Raw genomic sequence first — 18,433 nt, 5'->3', positions numbered from 1 at the left:
GAGGAAACTGGCACTCAGAGAGGTTGAACCTGCCCAACAGTAAGCGGCCAGAACAATCAAGTGAGATCTACTTATTTTTAATTAATAAAATGCCTTTTATTTACCTAAATAATGCACACACAGTCCCCTTAGAAAGCTGACATTTCAGATAGAGGGATTAGGACCCACACCTGTCGGCCTTCAACTCCACAGTTTTGCTATTACATCTGATGGTTCCACCTCGCTGTTAACACTTACTCTCCCTCCCTTCTTTACTTTTCAATGGTAGTTTTTGAAGAAGTAGTGTGTGCATGTGATTAAAAATATACAGAAGTAGAAACAAGATATGTTCTAAAAAACGCAGTCCCAACTCCCCAGTCTTGTAGCTCAGTTCCTCCCACCAGGGAAATCGTGCTCGTGGCTTTGGTTTTCCTTCCAGAACTGTTCCGTCATTGACACGTATCGTGGTCTTTACACCATCTGCCTGGAAGTTTCCTGCCCTGGATATTCACATGGTTCAGCCCTTACCGGCTTCCCTGACCTTTCCAGCTTGTAGGTGGCAATACCTACGCCACACCTGACTCTATTAGCCTCCCTGCTCAATCCTTCTCCGTGGCACCTACTGCCTTCTACTTTTTTAATTTCATGTCTCATCTGATACCCCACTCCTTACACTGGAGCAAAAGGTCTTCCTTTTTTCTGTTGCTGTATTCACTGCCACACCCCTGGTGCCTAGAACAATACCTGCCACACGGGTGACAATCAATGTCACCAGGAGCGCCTGCACGGGCACGGGCATGGGTCTGCAGCAGCAGACCCCACCTCGACCCAGAGGGTGGCATGTCATACATGCTGAGCTCAGCCTCCTTTTTCGGAATACAAGTTTCAGCTCAAACTGATCGTTGTTCCTAGGAGACAGGAATGTGCTTTCTCTATCCCTTGTTTCAACCGAGGACTCAGCCTGGTCTGGGGCACGTAGAGCCCAGAATGGCTAGACTGGAAACTTGACCCCTACCTCACACCACAAACCAACAACAAAAAAAATTAGTAAAATAATACATTGTCTGGAAGATGGTATATGGAAGAAACTCCTTTCATGAAGATGAAATATCTCCATGATCCTGGGACTAAGGAAGACTCTCAAAGAGGATACAACAATCACTAACTATAAGGGAAAGTGGAGAATTTTTCAACATTAAAGTGAAGAACTTCTGGTATACCCCTCAAGACGAGCGAAAAGGCCATCACAGGGGAGGGGGGTGTCTGCACAAGACAGAAGGCAGAGTGCACGGCGAGTCCTAGATTAAAGGGCTCTGGGGAGTCAGGCTCCCCAAGACTGCCTGCAGCCACCCAGGAAGGCTTCTCAGAAGAGGCAGAAGGAGGCTCCATCTCACTCATCACCCAGCTCCAGCCACTTCCTCCTCCTCCATGAAAAGCCAGAGAATTAAGACAGACGGAAGAGCCTTAGCCCCCTCCTCCTTGCCCCACTAGGAGATAACCAAGCAAGAAAAAACAAACGAGAGAGCCTTGGAGCCTGGCAGGGCCTTGAGAAGCTGGGCTTGACAGGGCAACAGCGTTTAGCAAAGCTCACATCATCCATCACTGGGGCCCAGTCATTGAGATACTGGGCATTTGATTAAACTAATATGGGCGGCTGGGGCGAGGCATGGCTGGGCGCTTCCTACCCTCGCCTGCAAATGAGACCGTCACACACAATCCGATTACCCTGACTGCCACATTTATCTCGGGAGAGGGGCCATCCATCACTCCTCAGCAGCTGGCTCTGCATGTCCTTCTGCAGGAGGGGAGTGAAGCATGCCCCAGGTTTCAGCAGGCAGTGCTCACTCGGTCATTCATTCCATCGTCCTCTCGGCAAGCACCGCCCCAGATGCCCAGTCTAGGCTGGGTCGTGGGATGGGCGCTGGGGCGCAGAGGAGACACAGTCCTTGGCCTGGAGGGGCCCATGGAGGGCGCATGGGGAGGTATGCGAGCTGGCAACCGAGGAAAGCCCAACGCGTCCTACACCTGGGGCCCAGGTTTGCAGCCCAGCTCCCACTCCACCAGCTGGGACCCTGAGTGTGACATGCTACTGATCTAGTCCTCAACTTCACACCCACGAAAGGGAATGGCAACACAGGGCAGCCTGTCCAACACAACTCCTGCAGGGATGGAAATGTTCCATCTCAGGAGAGGGGCCACGGGCCACACATGGCTATTAAGCGTTTGGAACAAGGCTGCTGTCCTGAGGAGCGGAGTTTTACACTGTATTTAATGTTACTTCATTGAATTTGAGTGTGACCGGCCACATGGGGCTTTGGCTCCTGTGTAGGACATCGCAGATACAGCAGTAGCTGCTTTTTCAGGGTTGTGGTGAAGGGTCAAACCAGGCAGCCTTCAAATGCCCGGCCCTAAGCTCTGCATATGACAAATGCTCACTGAAGGCTGGACCGCTCCTTCTCTGAGGCCAAGGATAACAGCAGTGGCTATCTGATAACATGGTCACCTCTACCGGCGAGTTGTCCAGCAGGGCGGGCGCTCTCGTTTTAAAGAAAAAGAAGCAAAACTCGGAGGTTAGGATGACGCAAAGCGTGATGTGGCAGACACAGCTCGAGTCCAGGTGGTTGTGGTTTTGAACTCCCTGTGTCCCCACTGAACACGTATGTAACCGGCAGCCGTGCAGCAGGAGCAAAGGCCCGGGGATGGGGCATGTGAGAGCACATCAGCTGGGAAGGCAGGGACCACAGTGTGCAGGCGCCATGCTGCCCAGCTTGCCCTCTGGACTGGACCCTTCAATGGCAGTGCCAAGGAGGGTGCCAGGCACACAGGGGCACCCCAGAGTCGCCCCAGCCCCTCCCAGTGCAGGGCAGCACCAGGACAGCTGACAGAACTTTGGGTTCTAAATACACCAACCCTAGGGACTTCCCTGGAGGTCCAGTGGTTAAGACTCTGTGCCTAAAAGCAGGGGGCTCAGGTTCGATTCCTGGTTGGGGAACTAAGATCCTGCATGTTGTGAGGCATGACCAAAAAAAAAAAAAAAAGGTTTTTAAATATACCAACTGTAGATGGGGCCCCCATCTGAAAGACTCTGAAAGAGGACAACCACGCAGGGGGCCTCTAGGACACGTGGACCAGGGGGAGCCTGGGGCCCCTGGGCTGCCTTCTGCTTTATAGGATGTCAGTTTGCACAGACTGGAAGGCTGGCACACATGGGCTCAAGCAGCTTCACCAGCCCTGAGAGTCACACGTCCTCAGTGGGGGCCTGGCCATCCCTGACAGGGCTGAAGTGGGGATGAAGGGGCCCTCATGGGCGTGCGAGCAGAACTCAGCACCTGCAAGCGTAGGCACACTGGGACCTGTTCGAATCACTGGTACTGCCCGAGCTCTCAGAGCGGGTCAGAGACTGGGTGAGTCGCCCCCCAGCCTGCATCCTGTAGGTCTGGGAAAGCTGGAGAGATGGCCTTCAGAAACAAGCACTCCAGCAGGGACCTGAACACCCCGCCCTTCACTGGTAGTTTGTGTTACCTGGCGCCGGCCACATCACACCTCCATCAAAAATGAGAATAAAATCACCAGCACGCCCTAATCCTTTTGTAAGGATCAGATAGAACATGCAAAAACACTTGTAACCTGGATATTTGCAGATAGAATCCAGGATAGAATCTAAGCATGCCAGTGGGCAGGCTTTCTCGGTAACTTCAGAGCAGCCTGACCCTGGAGAGAAATCACCTCCCTAAGGGAAGACAAGCCCCCCGCCCCTCTCCGCCCCGCAGAAACAGCTGGAGCTCAGAAGTCCAGTCTCCAGACATTCAAGAGATGGCCTGCTGGCAGAGAACTCGTCATAAAACCAGAGGCTGGAAAGGGGCAGGCCCAGGTCAACGGAGGCCTGCTTTGTGAGCTCCTCCCGGAACCTGCCACGGGGGTGGTTGGCAGGCTCCCAGGAATGGGCTACCCTGGCTCACTGGGCCAGGCACAGGGGCTCCCAGCTGGCCTGGGTGTCTGGGGAAGATACAGGGGACATGCTACAGCTGTAGGAGGGAGTAGGCTGCTCTGGATGGAAGGCAGGAGGCTCCTGGCAAGAGAGCACCACTGGGCTGGGAGACGAAGCCATGTGGCTCCAGGTGGGAGCCAGGCCAGGAGAAGAGCCTGGAGGGATGCAGTGACCTGGAAGAGGCAGAGACGAGCTGGGGCTCGGGAGAGGGAAAATCAGGGGGTTTGAGGAAGCCTCCCCTGAATACCCTCTCCCACCAGACTCACCTATCTCTGCTGGCCCAGTAGAAGGTATACTTAGCCACTCACACACTAGTATAAATGAGTTTGTAACAAACGGTGCCAAGATGAGCAAAGAGCAATGATTAAAGGAAAAATAACGAGGGGGGGAAGGTGGGGGGGGCAACTTGCCTACCAGGCAACCTCCACAAAGGCAAGGAGGACACCAGCGGAGACCCTCTGCCACCAGGACCACTGGCATTTCCCCCCACCCCCACCCCTCCCCCAAATGCCAAAATGCCAACACTCTTTTGTTGCCACTTAAACCAATTTGGGGGTAATTCTGCAGGCAATTGTCTTCCTATTTACAATGCGGCTCAGTGATTGCATGGAGGCTGCCGGTTCAGGCTGTAATTGTATGGTAATCACTTCTGTTTATGATCGATGCGGAAATCACTATTGTTTTCCAGCAGGCTTGTTAAATCAAAAAAGAGCAGGGGTTGGGAGGGAGGGTTTATTTCTGTGAGTTGGAGCCCCGGGAAAATGAAATTAAGCAGAGCAACTCATTGTCAGGGGGAGGCGGCTCTGACGGCAAAGACACCCTCACCAGCTCAGAACTAAGAGACACAGAGGGACACAGAGATGCAGGGACAGTGAGAGACATATGGAAGGTGTGGATGGAGAGACACAAGTGAGTAGAGACACAGGGAGGCAGGCAGGGTCGCCGAGGGAATGGCCAAGCTCGAGACAGAGATGGTCAGATATTCGGGTGCTCCAGAGGTGCCAGACAGGTCCTACTGCTCACGTATGCAGAGATGCCAAGAGAGAGGGCACCCCTTTCCACACACCCACACTTCACCAGCCCTGCTCTCATCCATTCCTAGGGAGGTGGGGACAACCCAGGTGCCAAGTAGCAGGCCAGGCACCACCTGCCCCATCTGGGATCTGCCTGCGTTCTCCTCGCGCCTGCCCCAGGGCCGCCTACCTGCCACCTGGAAATAGGGTGGCAGATGGCACCTGGGGGGCTCAGGTGGCAGGACCAGGGCAGTGTTGTGAGTTGTGTGCTGTGAAGAACGGGGTAGGGTTGGGGGACGCCACCCACCTGGTGGGCAGAAATCCGAACCTTCCAGAGGCTGCAGGGAGCGGGCATGAGATGGGCAAGTAGCAGTGCCTCCCAGGCCGCTGTGGGCACTCCATGGCACCACAGGGCCCAGCCAGCCCAGGCTGGAGGCCAACGCCCCACAGGGAGCGAGCAGGCACCAGCTGTGTGTGCAGCTCGACAAACCCCTAGGCTGCAGGCTGAGCTTGGCTGAGGGCATGTTTATTTTCTACTACGTGCTCCTCTTCCCCAGCAAAAGAGACCATCAGGCAATGTGTGGAAAATCACGACTCTGGCCAAAAGCATTAGGTGTTTGGTTTCTAAAGCCTCCAGGCTCCACGTCCCTTGCCTCTGCCAGCTCTCCTTGCGGCGCCTGGTTCTCTACACCTGTCTGAACCACTGTCTGTATTTCATGGTTCTGCCCCCGCCCCCCTCCAGGAAAGCCTGTCTGGGGTTCACCCGGCTGGACCCTCCTCTCCTGGGCCCCACGGTACGGAGTGTCATACAGACTGTGACACAGCATTGTAGCGGCCCCCAGCTGGCTCGAACCAGCTCAGTGAATCAACAGCGAAAGGGGGGCAGGCAGGCTGGGCCCTATCACAGCTGACCTCGCGATGCCTAGAGCAAGAATACCACTCGACGGTGTGGGTAAGAAGGCCACCCTGACCCGACGAGGTGGCTTTCTCCAACCCAGGGTGCCTCGACTCTGTTGTTGAGCCTTGTGTATTGTCCTCAAAGGCAGTGAGAGGCCTGGGATGGAGGGCAGTAAGCCTTCCCCATCCTGAATGTTCAAGACCCTTCCTGTCCCTTGTAAGACCTCCTGAGCCGGGTTCAGGCCCTGAACTTGCCCTGGCCCAGCCCTCAAACAGGCCACCTCCCAGTCGGGCTGGGCCATGAACTGGGGTGCCCTGGCTGCCTAATTAGGGGCTCGGCAGGGCATACCAGGCAGCCGCTGGAAAAACCTTAGAAGTGGAACAATCATTCCTAATTGGACTTCCAGGATTCAGCTTAAAAAAACAGACTGCTTCTCCCCTGGGACCTTGCTTCTGAAGTATATACAAACAAGTGATAGTTGTTCAACATTAAAAACAAAGTTGGCTAAAATGAGAATTTAAGCTACAATGAAGTTGTCTAAGTGGAGAGGGACCCCCAAGGGCCATGAGTTAATGTGCGTGCACGCGCGTATGAGCACACCCACACGTCCACACAGGGCAGGCTGGGTGATTAGCAGGCGGATTACCTTTTAGGGTCACGGTCTCCTCTCAGCCCCTAACCAAGCCTGGGATCCTATGGTCTGGACCCTCCACCCTTCAGGCACTGTCAGGGAAAGGGACAGGAAGGTCTTTGGCGGGCCAAAGACTCACACTCTGAAGGTGGGAGGCCAGAGCTGGAGCCTCAGTACCACGCGACAACCCCCGCCCACCCTCAGCCCCCGTGTCTGCCCAATGTTGGCAGCAATTGTATCCCCTGTCCCAGGGGAGAGATGGTACCACACAAGTGGAAGCATCCTTCTGGACCCTGAAGCACTCTAGAAACATCAGATGTTTTTATTCCCTGCTCCCACTTGTAATCTCAGAGCCAACGTCTGACCTCTGTTTACTTAGCACCCTGGAGTCAGGACTCTGGGTGGGAAGTGTAAGGTAAGACCTCCTGGCCGGAGTGTCCCCGCTCCCCGCACAACCCCCCAGAGGGGCAGAGTGGTTGAGGTGAACTCGCAGAGCCGCTGACAGGAGGCTGAGGCTGACGGGCAGAAGCCAGGGCTGCTTGAGAAGGAGCCAGGCCAACCGAGAGATGGGGCAGTGAGGGCTTGGAGACTCAGCCTGGACTCTCATCCCGGTGCTAAGTAGGACAGGAATCAACCACCCATTTTTCAGAATGGGAAAGTAGAGCCCCCAAGAGGCGAGTGACTTCCCGATGGTCTCCAGACACTACTGTGCTCTGAAACAATGACCACCTGAAAGTCTCTCTCTGCAGGCACCTCTGACAACAGAGAATTCTTCTGCCATCCCTGAGACAGGCAGAAGGAAGCTATAGATAGCCAGGGCTGATTTCACCAGGAAACCATGAGACGCCTTTCCTGAAGGTCCGGGAGGGTCCAGTCAGCTACCGGAGGATGGGAAGTGACTTCTGGGGTCGGTCGGCTCCAGGCCTTCCCAGGCCCCTCCTCCAGTCCCCGAGTGGAGCAGGGAGAGGGCTGTGGAGCCCGAGGCCCTCAGCCACGTCTGGGGAGGAAGAACATCCTAGAGCCTTGGATCGGGCCCCCTCTCGGAACACTGTGTCTTCCCTCTGGTTTGAGTGGGCTGAGGGCATGCCTGCATGGGAGAAGGGGCAGGACAGGCCCAGACACAGTGCCTGCCTTTGTCCTGGCCCCCAGGCCGATCGGGGACCGGCCCTCCTACCCCAGCATAATGATAACAACTAATACTCATGAAACGCATCCCCTGTGCCAGGCACACGGATGTGGGGGTGGTGCTCACAGCCACCTGGAGGTCATTGCTGTGACCACCATGTTTCCGTGGAGGCTGAGGTATCTCAAAGCTTCAGGAACTCGCCTGAGTTCACACAACTGCTAAGTGGAGGGGCTGGCCGCACAGCCTCTCCCTGCCACTGCCCACCATGGCGGGGACCTGCCTGCCCCAAAGGGAACAGGACTTGCTAATTCTTACACGCATATGCCATGCAGCTCCCAAGGTGCCCCTCCCACATCATGGACACTCTCAACATCCCCCAAGTTCACGAATCTACACAAACCCACATCACATACACTCATCCAATAGTCATTAAACTTGTGTCCCGCGTGTGTCCACACGACACATGCCTGTCCAACCTCATGGGTACATGACGTATGTATGCAGATGTGAAACCCGTGTGACATTCTCCGGCATCCCATCTTACACGCTTCTGCAGCTGGCACACTCCCACTTCACGTACGGCCCTGCACACCTGGTGCCCTCCAGCACTGCCGTTGTCATTTGAGGACTTTAAGCTCCCAGAGGGCAGGAAGCCCCTGTCTCTCTTCACGTGCCCCACCGTGCCCAACCGAGAGCCAGCTCCTCATCTGTTCGGTCATTCATTCAAAACACACTAATGTGTACCTTTTGCCTACTTGGATGCACAACATACGAACCTGAATGGGCTGGACAGGCTTCCTCTGAGGCGCAGTGGCAAAGAACCTGCCTGCCAACGCAGGGGAGGTGGGTTCGATCCCTGAGTTTAGGGAAGATCCCCTGGAGTAGGACACTGCAACCCACTCTGATATTCTTGCCTGGAGAACTCCCTGGACAGAGAAGCCTGGCAGGTTACAGTCCATGGGGTCACACAGAGTCAGACACGGCTGAGCGCACGTGCACTTCATGAACTTGAAGAAAGAAAACATTCCCGTGCAAACCTCACAGAGAGCCCAGAGAGGGCACGGGCGTGTGCATCAGTGGGTGCACACGTGTGGAGGGCGTGAGTGCAGTGCCGCGGCAGGACGCCTGCTCCAGGACGCCTGCACCATCAGGGGGCCCCCATTTTACAGAAGAGGCGGCTCAGCGGCAGAGGGGAGTCACAGGCTCCTGACCCCCGGGGCAGGGTGCCAGCAAGGCTTCAGGCAGCAGGTGTCTAAGGTCAGGGAGGCATCTGGGGAATCCGGCCTCTGGGTGGCCAGACTCATCCCGGGAAGCCCCCCAACATTCATCAGGAAGCCACAGCCTGGGAGGAAACCTCCATGGTGGGGCTGTAACCCGAGGACAAAGATCTTATCCAGGTCATCAAACCTTTTTCTCAGAGAAGGTATAACACCACCAAAGCTTTGAGAGGATTATCGGCCCCTGACAGGACTGATGCTTGGAGGCTTAATTCCAGGGAGGTGGGTGGGCTGTGGGGACTGCTCCCAGGGTGCAGGGTGGGGTCAGGAGGGAGGATGGGTGGCGATGATCTCTCTTCTGCTCAGCGGCGCCTTGGGGCAGGGGCGTGCGGAGAGCGGAGGACCCATTTCTGTTTCAACGCTCGTAGTGGCCTGGACGGCAGGAGCCAGGGCCTGTGCTCCAAACAGGAAGCCCCTCCTTGGCCCTTGCTCGCCTTCCTGTCCTGTTGCTGACCTCTGAGCGCCCCGCTCCACGGGCTGCGCTGTCTCCCTGGGGCAGAAGTCACTAGAGACTCAGTGGCAAGGCTGCCCTGGGTCCAATAAGGTGGGGGTGGGGGGTTTCCTCTGCTTTGGGTGCTACTGCCCTGAGCCCCCTCAGGACAGTAGTGTCTGTCCTCCCCCGACCCAGGGCCTTCCAGAACTGCCCAGGAACTTTGGGGACCTGATGTTGGCAAATGAAAAGTGGACACACGTGAGGGTTGAAGCTGCAAGCTTCTCTCAGCAAACAGTGAGGGAGGCCTATGCCGGGGACCAAGGAGAGGGTGCAGGGAAGGCTGGGTGGCTGTTGGCGCCAGGATTTCTCAGGCTGGGGGTAGGGAGGTGGGCATTCTGCATGTATGCCAGTTCAGGGCTGGTGTGGGAGGAGAGGCACCCCTGTGCGGGTGCAGGTGAGATGGGGAAACATGTGGACACACTTGGGCTATGATGGAGGATTATGAGGCAGTGGAGCAGGAGGATGTGTCCCCAGAGGAATGGGCCCAGCAAAGCACAAGGAAACCCACAACGGAGCAGCAAGGACAGCTGATGCCTGCTCAGGGCTGAGCAGGTCCCAGTGCTGTGTTCCACGCTGCAGCTAAAATATACTCTTTAATCTTCCCACAACCTGATGAGATGGAGGCTATTTCCCCATTTTACAGATGAGGAAACTGAGGCTTAGAGAGGGTTAGAGGACCTTGTGTGGAACAAACAGGAGAGAAGGGGGAGAGATGCAGGTGGACAAGGATGTCAGGGCGGGGGGTGGCCTCGAGGCGTGGGGCCTCCAGTCCCTAATAGCGGGGAGCCATGGGAGGACCATACCCTCCCCACCCGGAACGCCTCTCCACACTCACTTCTCTGGGAATACCCAGCCCTCACCTCCTCTAAAAACTCTCCCCAAGGAGACACATCCCTAGGAAGCCACATGACCTGGCCCTGCAGCCCCGGGTGCATGAAGCCTGATCCCTGAGACTGTAGCTGCCTCAGACTCCGAGGCTGGGCCGGATGCTATCCAGCCTTCGAGTCCAGCACCCAGCACCCAGATGTTGTCAAGCCCTAAGGTGTGAGACAAATCAGCTCACTGGCTCCTGGGACCTCCCCCAACTCTGAGGATTTCTTTTCACTGAGTGTCCTTCCAGGAGCCCTCGAGACAGCTGGAAGCTGGGCCTGGACCCGCGGGCCTTATCCTGCCAGTCCACCTCCTGCCGGGCTGCTGGCCCCTGAAGCCACCTCCACACAATGCAGCTCATAGACTCTCTGCCTAGCAAATGCACTCCACACAGGCTGGGGGCTCACGGACCCCAACAATCTATCCATAGACCTCAGAAGGGAGACATTCTTGGACAAGCCGCCTAGAGGGCTTCAGGAGTCCAAAATGTAGCGTACAGCTCCTTTCCCAAGAGAGAATGAAAGTGGGCACCTATGTTGGGCTCCCCCCGCCCACCCTGCCCTTCTTCCAGGGCTAGGACACAGACAGCTCCCTACAGAGCAGCCCAGGCACTTCTCAGGACAGAATGAGTGGCTGGCACACGGGCACCCCTGGGGCTCCCCTGTTACAGTGGCCACACGGGAGGGGGGCAGGAGCCCGTGGACAGCCCACCCTCCGCCCTGCATGGCTGGGTCTCTGGTCTCAACACACAGTTCAGGGAGCACCTCTCAGACAAGGGAACAAGGCCTGAGGTGTGGTGTGACCCAGGCTCTTGGGCTGGAGAACTCAAGAGAAACCCTAAGCCCAGTTCCTCTGGAAGCTGATCATACGCCTCGAGGGTATTAAGTCAAAATGTGATAGTAATGAGAGTTGCCACTCACTGAGCAATTATTATGTGCCAGACACTAACCGCCCGAAGCCCCTTCTCATCTACTTCCTGCCGCAAGCCTGCGGGCACGGGCAGCTCTATTTTATTAATTTAGGAGACAGAGACTTGGAGAAGTTAAGTGACTTGCCCAAAGTCACCCAGTAAATGACAGATGTGGGTTTCATAATTACTCCCCTGATGCTGTCTTGGGAAGGACGCTGGGAGGCCTCACTGAAGAGCCCGGGGTGGGGGTGGGGTGAAACAGGGAAGTCCTGCAGGGCCTGGTGATTCACAGAAAGAACAGCGGGGAAAGTCCAGGGCCCTGTGCACGGAGGGAGGCCTGGCAGCTCCTAGCAGGAGGCAGGCCGAGGCCCTGGGACCCAGCCTCCGAATAGATCCACAATGACAGAGCTACAAGGCCCCTTAGACACCCTCCAGCCTGTCCAACAGAATCTTCTGTGATGATGGAAATGTCCAGCCACTGCTGCCCAACATGTTAGCCACCAGCCCCATGGGGCTACTGATAACTTGAATATGACTTGTGTGACTGAGGGCCTGAACACTGAATTTCATTTAATTTTATCCAACATATACTTAAATAGCCACCTGTGGCTAGTGGCCTTTCTATCAGACAGCACAGTAAACCCAGTGATTCTTCCTACAGGCGGGATCCCCGAGAAAGAGGATGGCTCCCGCACCTCACAGGGTCACCTTGGGAGGCCAGAGCTGGCTTGAGAGCTTGGAACTCTCCTTTTCTTCCTGGGTGACTGCCTTCGCTGCGACCCACCTAAGCCTGGGCTGGTCATTTAGGAGACATATATTGAGTACCCAGCACTGATACAAGTCATGGATGGCCTGTCTACAACGTACAAGCTAGTGGGGATGGGGTGGCTCCATGGGTAAAGAATCCACCTGCAGTGCAGGAGACCTGGGTTTGATCCCTGGATTGGGAAGATCCCCTGGAGAAGGAAACGGCAACCCGCTCCAGTGCTCTTGCCTGGAAAATTCTATGGACAGAGGAGCCTGGCGGGCTACAGTCCGTGGGGTCACAAAGTCAGACATGCCCAAGCAGCAAACACGCTTTCCAGGGGGGATGACACCTGGTGGACAAGGGTCCAAGATGAACAAAGACACGAAATAAACCACCAGCAGACAGGCTCTGTCCTGTCCTGTCCAGGTGGGCCTGGAAGCGACATGGTGGAGAGGTAGAAAGAAGGGCTCTCCCCTGGGCTTTTCTGCCCTCCCCTCTGAAATGTGGCCCCCCATTTTCCACAGCCTTCCTCCCACACATAGGGTCTGAACCAGATGCTGCTAAGGCTTCCGTGCACGGCCATGAATCTGCTCAACAGATCACACTCCTGGGAGGTGGGCAGGGTGCCCATCAATCACCAGCTGCCTCAGGCTCTGCCCAGAGGGGGCACTGAGAGGGTGGGAAGCCAGTTTAGAGGCTGTCCCCTGTCACCTGTCCCCTCCAGTCCCAGCCTGAAACCGCCCACAGAGATTTAAACCCTCCCAGGGCGTGGCTGTAACCCCCCAGGGACTAGGGGCAGATTCCACAAACAAGGTTCTCTCTTTTTTTTCCACGAGAGAGCAGAGGGGAGGCCTGGACAAGTTCCACCAAGTTCCCGGAGCTCCTCAGAAGAGCTGGCTGCCGTGGCCCCCCACAACGGGCGACCGCAGAACAGGAACCCTGCAACACGACAGGCTTTCCATTGCGTCAGCAGAGGCAGGGACATTCCCGCAGCAGAGCTCCGACCTCGCAGGGCTCTCCCACTTCCCTGCACGGATTCCTGCCTCAAGCCAGCAGCATGCCTGCTCCCGGAAGCCCTTGGAGTCCCACAGGTCTCCCTGGATCCTCCCTGGCTCTCCCCTCCCCCAGGGATCAGACCTGTGCTCCTGGGATAAGACCTGTTTCAGCAATGGCTCCACTTCCTGTGCTCGTCTCTGTTGCTTCACCTGGAGGAACCACCTCCCGAGGTGTCCCAGCTGATATTGATTCCCTTTCTCACCCAAGACACCAAATTCTACCCATTTCCAAATTCAAGGACCGCCTGGGAAGTTTCAGGCTATCCCAGTCCCAAAGCCACCACTTTCCCTTCCTCCTTCTCCAGCTCCGAGAGCGTGGAACATAAGACTCTGTTCATTCAGTTTTCCTCATCCTGCATCCCTTTCTATCACCCGCTGCACCATCAGATGCTGGGGGTAGGTAGTGCCCAGAGGCAGGACCAAGCCTTCATCACTCTCCTGTCCGTTCTAGCTCAAGACTCCAGTAATTTAACTCTTGGATTGGAGTCTACCATTTAGAGCTGAGACACAGGGCAATGTTCTCAGTACAAAGAGGAGAACACAGGCCCCCAGAGGGGAAGTGACTTGCCAAAGGTCACACTAATTTGGCACCAGATCCTAGATGTTATCACTTGAACGCTAGGCCCTGGAGCCATGCTGCCACCAATGGTATGGGAATTATCTGAACCAAAGCCAGATCACAGAGGCTGGGATGTACCCTAGAGCTACCGAATCTTCAGGGTGACTGGGGAGTCGCAACTTCAGGGAATGTGGGTGTCCTGCCCAAAGTCCTGACCTTCATTCACCAAATACGCACGAAGAACCGACTACAGCCCCAGTCCAGGAATTTGGAGGGCCTGCCTTTGCCCCAAGGGGTAGTCAGAAAACCCAAAAGGATCTCGAGGCTCCAAGCAGGAATCTGTGTCATGTCTGAGGCTACTGGCCAGCCCAGCCTGACGCTCTGGGTGCCCGAGGCAGGGCCTGGCTGCCGGTCAGGTGTGAAGGGCACACAGCACATCAGGTACTGGGGACCAAGAGCGTGTGAGCATCCCCAGGTGACCCGCCTCAGCTCCAGGGAAAGGCACAGTAAGCAGAGGCCTTGAACACCACCCCCACCTCACTCAAGGGGACTGGGAGCCTGGGATTTTCCTCAGCGCTCCTCTCATCTCTCAAGCTCCTCTGGATGGGCCTTGAGGAACCTCTTTTGGGCGTGCTGGGGTCCCTGGCAGAGGGGACTGAAACTTCCTCCTTCAGCCAGCTCAGGCCCCAGGGGAGCCGGAGGCTACAGTGAGGCCTGCTGTTCACAGGAGGTGGACACCTCAGGACAAGGCCAGAGATCTAACAGGGCTGGAGGAGGAAAGTGAAGCAAGGCACAATGAAATCTCAGATAAACTTCAAGTTCAAAATGGCAGACAGGGATTTGCAGTGGCCATGAATGGACATTAGCTCCGTCACTAGCCTGCCCTGCCATGTGACCTGGGGGCAGGAAGTCCCTTTACCCCTCTGGCCCAGGAGATCCTGGAGAGGCTGCAAATGCTTGGAGGGTAGGGGCCTTGTTTTTCCCAGAGCAGGCTCCCTTGAGAGGCTGCTGCCACTCTGCTGGGCCCTGGGAGAGTTTCTTCCTGCAGCTGAGGCTTCAGGGAAAGCGAAGGAAAGGGTGGAACCTCAAATGCCCCATGATATGAGGGGCAGCAGGCCCTTGCAGGATAGGAGCAAAGGGCATCCTGTGCCAGCCAGATGGCCCCCAATCCTTCTCCTTTCCAGCCCTGGCTGGGGCCTGCACATCTCTGTCTGGGGTGGAGCTAATGAACCTGGCCACAGGCCCGCTGATGGGGTCCTCCCCTGTGGAGAAGAGCCGCCTCTCCCTTGGGACCAAAGCCGCATCCATCAAGGTAAACACCTCCCTCGCCTGGAGAGCCTGTCTCCCTTTCCTTCCAGCTCTGCCAGAAGAGAACTCTCTGTTCCTGGGGACGTGAGGCTGAGCTGGCTCTCCCGCCCGATCGATGGATGACTTCACAAAGACTGACGCCTACCGGGCACCAAGACAGTCCTTGGGGAGGTCTGAGGCTGCTCCGGGGACCATTGCCCACCCGTGACCCCTGGCTGACCTCTGCTGGGTGGGAGTGCTCTGGCGGAGGAGTTGGAGACCTGGGGCTCATGCCACTCACTAGGTGACCTTGGGCAGAACTGAATCTCGGCCTTCTCCCATGCCAAGTGGGAGCACCTGGCTTGTCTATGCTCCCCTTACTGGGAGGCTGTCGGAAAATGGAAGGTCCCTGCATCCTGCGGCCTCCTCCTGCACTGTCACACTGTCTAACATCCTCACCTCACTTCTGTCCTAAATCTCCATCCTTCCAGGCCAGAGATATCCAGTGGGACTTTCGGCCCCATTGGAAATATTCTATGGTCTGACCTGTCCAGTCTGGTAGCCACTAGCCACATGTGGCTATTGGCCATTTGAAATGTGGCTGGTACAGATGAGAAACTAAGCTTGTAGTTAAGTGTACAAACAGCCACATGTGGTTAGTAGCTACCATACTCCACAGTGCGGTTCTAAACAGAGCTCTGTCATCCTCATTCCCTGGGGTGTGACCCAGAAAGCTCCCAGGTAGGGTTCTGGTTGAACATCTGTGGGAGCTTTCAGTCTGACTGGCTAACAGCAGATCTGGAACTCATCTTCGAGTTCCGGGGACTGAGCTTGGCCTGATGATTCAGTGCTCAGCCAACACTGACTTACAACCAGAAGCACACTTTCAATCTCTCCATCACCTCCCCACTCCAACAGAGGAAAGCAGCACACGACCAGCTTTCTGCTCATGCACTCCCTCGGGAGTCACTGAGTGCTCACCACCTGCCAGGCCCGGTGGCTGGCACCAGGCTATACTATGATGAGTAACATATGGCTCCTGCCTTCAAGGAGCTCACAGTCAAGGCCACCCTCCGGTCACAGTGAAGACTGGCTTCCTCTGTCCCCTACTGGGTGGTCTCAGGGACATCAGTTTTTCCATCTGAAACGGGGCTCCCGAGTCCCTGAGCACACAGGCTGTGGTAAGAACCAGGAGGTGAGACAGAGAGCAAGAGGTAAAGGGGCTCTTGCTGAGGAGGTGGCTGTGCAGGGGAGCAGAGACGGCAGAGTGAAGCAAGTCTCAAACTCTGTGCAGGCTGCTGCTTCCGGTAAAGACCCAGATTCTCACCAAAGCATCACTGTTTCGTGGTTTCTCACTAAGGAAGTTCAGGGTAAAAATAGCTCAGGAGGGGACTTGAATCCTGCTAGCGGTGGGGGTAGTCACCGCCTGGTTAATACACACAAAAAAGGGGAACAGGCTTACTAGTAGCCACGTGGACTTCAAGGCTCACCTCCCTACAGCCCTGGTCGTGGGATAGGGCTTTCTACTCTGCAGCAGATGGGAGATGACCTTCCAGCCCAGAGCCTCAGAACTGGAAGGGGCTGAGTCCCTGTACACCATCTGGGGTCACCCTGATCTCAGGGAGCCATCACCCTGCCCACTCCAACTCCCTCCCCAGTTGGATTTCTGGCCCACTCTCAAGGATGGGCCATTAAGAAGCTCTCTGGTGCCAACTCCTTGCCAGCTGCCTCATAAGACCTTCCTGCGGAAGCAGTTTCCAGCCATGCCTAGCAACCATCTGCCAGTCCAGCCTGATGGTCAAGAGTAGGGAACCTAGGTCTCCATCCTGAAAGTGATGGTCTCCTGGAGCCCATCTGTGGTGCAAAGGGCGGGAAAGACAGGGAAAGTCAGCCTGATCTCTCCTAGTACCACCCAAGCCAGCTTTCAGTTGGACTCAAGAATAGAGGCTTATCTAGTGCACCAGGCGCCAAGGTTTGTAAGATTTCCCCAACACCAAAACCACGTGCTCCTGACCACAGAGACAGACCTTCAGCCCAGGCAGTCCTCTGAGAAACCCTCTCTCCAAGGTCTTAAATGAGATCTTCACAGCCTGGTGTCAGGCACCACAGAAAGGCCCCTTCCTGCTCTCTGGTGCAAACCCATCTCTCCTCCTCCAGCCCGCCTCCCAGCAAACATTTGTCAGAAGTATGTTCTGCACCCACCACCTCTCGGAAGGGCACCCTGCAGCAACGGTGGCACCACCAGTGCCCATCGGGGTCTCTGGGCGCTGTCAGCATCAGAGCTGCATCCTGACAAAGGAGCAGCTTGAAGTTAAGGACCCTGGGCCGCTGCCTCCGCGGAAGGCTTCCTGGCCCATTCAGATTTTTGCAATAGAAGCAGCCAATTGAGGACGCAGCCTTGTAAAATGTCTGCTGGAGAGCCAACACTTCACCTTCGGGAGTGGTGGCGGTGGTGGAAGGGGAAGCAACCTGGCCCCGGGGCCCAGAGAGAACGAGGGCCGCCTGTATGAGCGCACAAAACGGCCCGGTGCACGCCGGTGCCACTCTCGCCGCCAAGCCTCGGGCTGACACCGTGCAGCACACGGCGCTACCCACAATGCACCGGCCCTTCTCTGTCACACACAGGCACGCACACTCACCCCCGCTCCCGGAGGGAGCCCGGCCCGACCCGCGGGCGCCCTGGCGCCGACCCTCCAGTCCCGCACTTACCTGGAAGTTGCACCGGCCGCGATCCCGCCCTGGCGCCCGCAGCGGGCTGGGCCCCGGCCGGGGGCGGCCGCAGCGAGCGACTCTGGGCAGGGTTCAGCCGGCGTGGAACAAAGGCTGCGTGCAGGCAGCGGGCGCCGCCTGCATCCCCGCTCCGCGCCGGGGCGGCGGCGGCGGCGCGGGGGCCCGGGCGGCTCCGGCGCCCGCTCGCTCCGCGCTGCCCGCTCCGAGGGCGCTCCGGCTCCCGCGCTCCCGCTCGCTGCTGCCCGCCACCGCCGCCGCCGTCCGGCTACCGCACCGCACACATCAATTATTCATCGCCCGTCTCCAGCTTCCCGGGCGAAGCCAATCACAGTCGGAGGCTCTGCTAATGGGGCCGCCGCCGCCGAGGAGGCAGCCAGCCGCGCGCCCGGGCGCAAGCGACAGCCCTCCGGGGACGGGGATGGGCCGGGGGCGCGCGGGGGCGGGGGCGCACAGGGCGCGCCGGCGAAACTTCCCACGGCCCCGCGCCCTGCGCGGCGCTCCCGCACCCCGCCGGCGCGACCACCCACCCTGCTTGCGTCCGCGTGGGGCTGGGGGCTCCGGGGAGGCCGGGCGCGCCGCGGCTGGGGGAGGGGAGGGAGGAGGAGGAGCGCGGGAGGAAGATGAAAGGCTAGCAGACCTGCCTCGGCGTCTCCAGGGAGCCCTGGCTCGCGCGCGCCCTCCCCGCCCCGCTAGTCTCGCCGTCCGCACCCCCGCCCCGCAGCCCGCCGCCCGCACTCACTCGCGCGCGCAGACCGTCAGCCCAGCCACTTTGCTGCGAGGGAGCGCGAGCGAGTATGAATCCGAGGCAGCTCACATTTCAAACTTGCACGCAGGGGTGGTGCTGGTGCACGCCGCCGCTGAGCGAACGC

The 18,433-nt window shown here is 57.3% G+C and overlaps 1 protein-coding gene across 8 annotated transcripts in view; it reads right to left on the bottom strand.

The window, feature by feature from the left end:
* The window catches only part of ZMIZ1 (zinc finger MIZ-type containing 1), a 190,026-nt gene that overhangs the window by 50,919 nt on the left and 120,674 nt on the right, over positions 1-18,433 (bottom strand). Inside the window, exon 1 of one of the 8 annotated variants that reach the window (XM_060406368.1) lies at positions 17,544-18,360. The exons of 6 other annotated variants lie outside the window; for them this stretch is intronic. The gene's annotated coding sequence lies outside the window, so the exon portion shown is untranslated. Of the gene's footprint in view, positions 1-17,543; positions 18,361-18,433 lie in introns of those variants that run through there. One more of the 8 variants, XM_042240847.2, reaches the window with a different exon arrangement.

This window comes from Ovis aries, chromosome 25, assembly GCF_016772045.2.
Source record: "Ovis aries strain OAR_USU_Benz2616 breed Rambouillet chromosome 25, ARS-UI_Ramb_v3.0, whole genome shotgun sequence".
Classification (NCBI taxonomy): Eukaryota; Metazoa; Chordata; class Mammalia; order Artiodactyla; family Bovidae; genus Ovis; species Ovis aries.
This window is presented reverse-complemented; position numbering and strand designations above follow the sequence as displayed.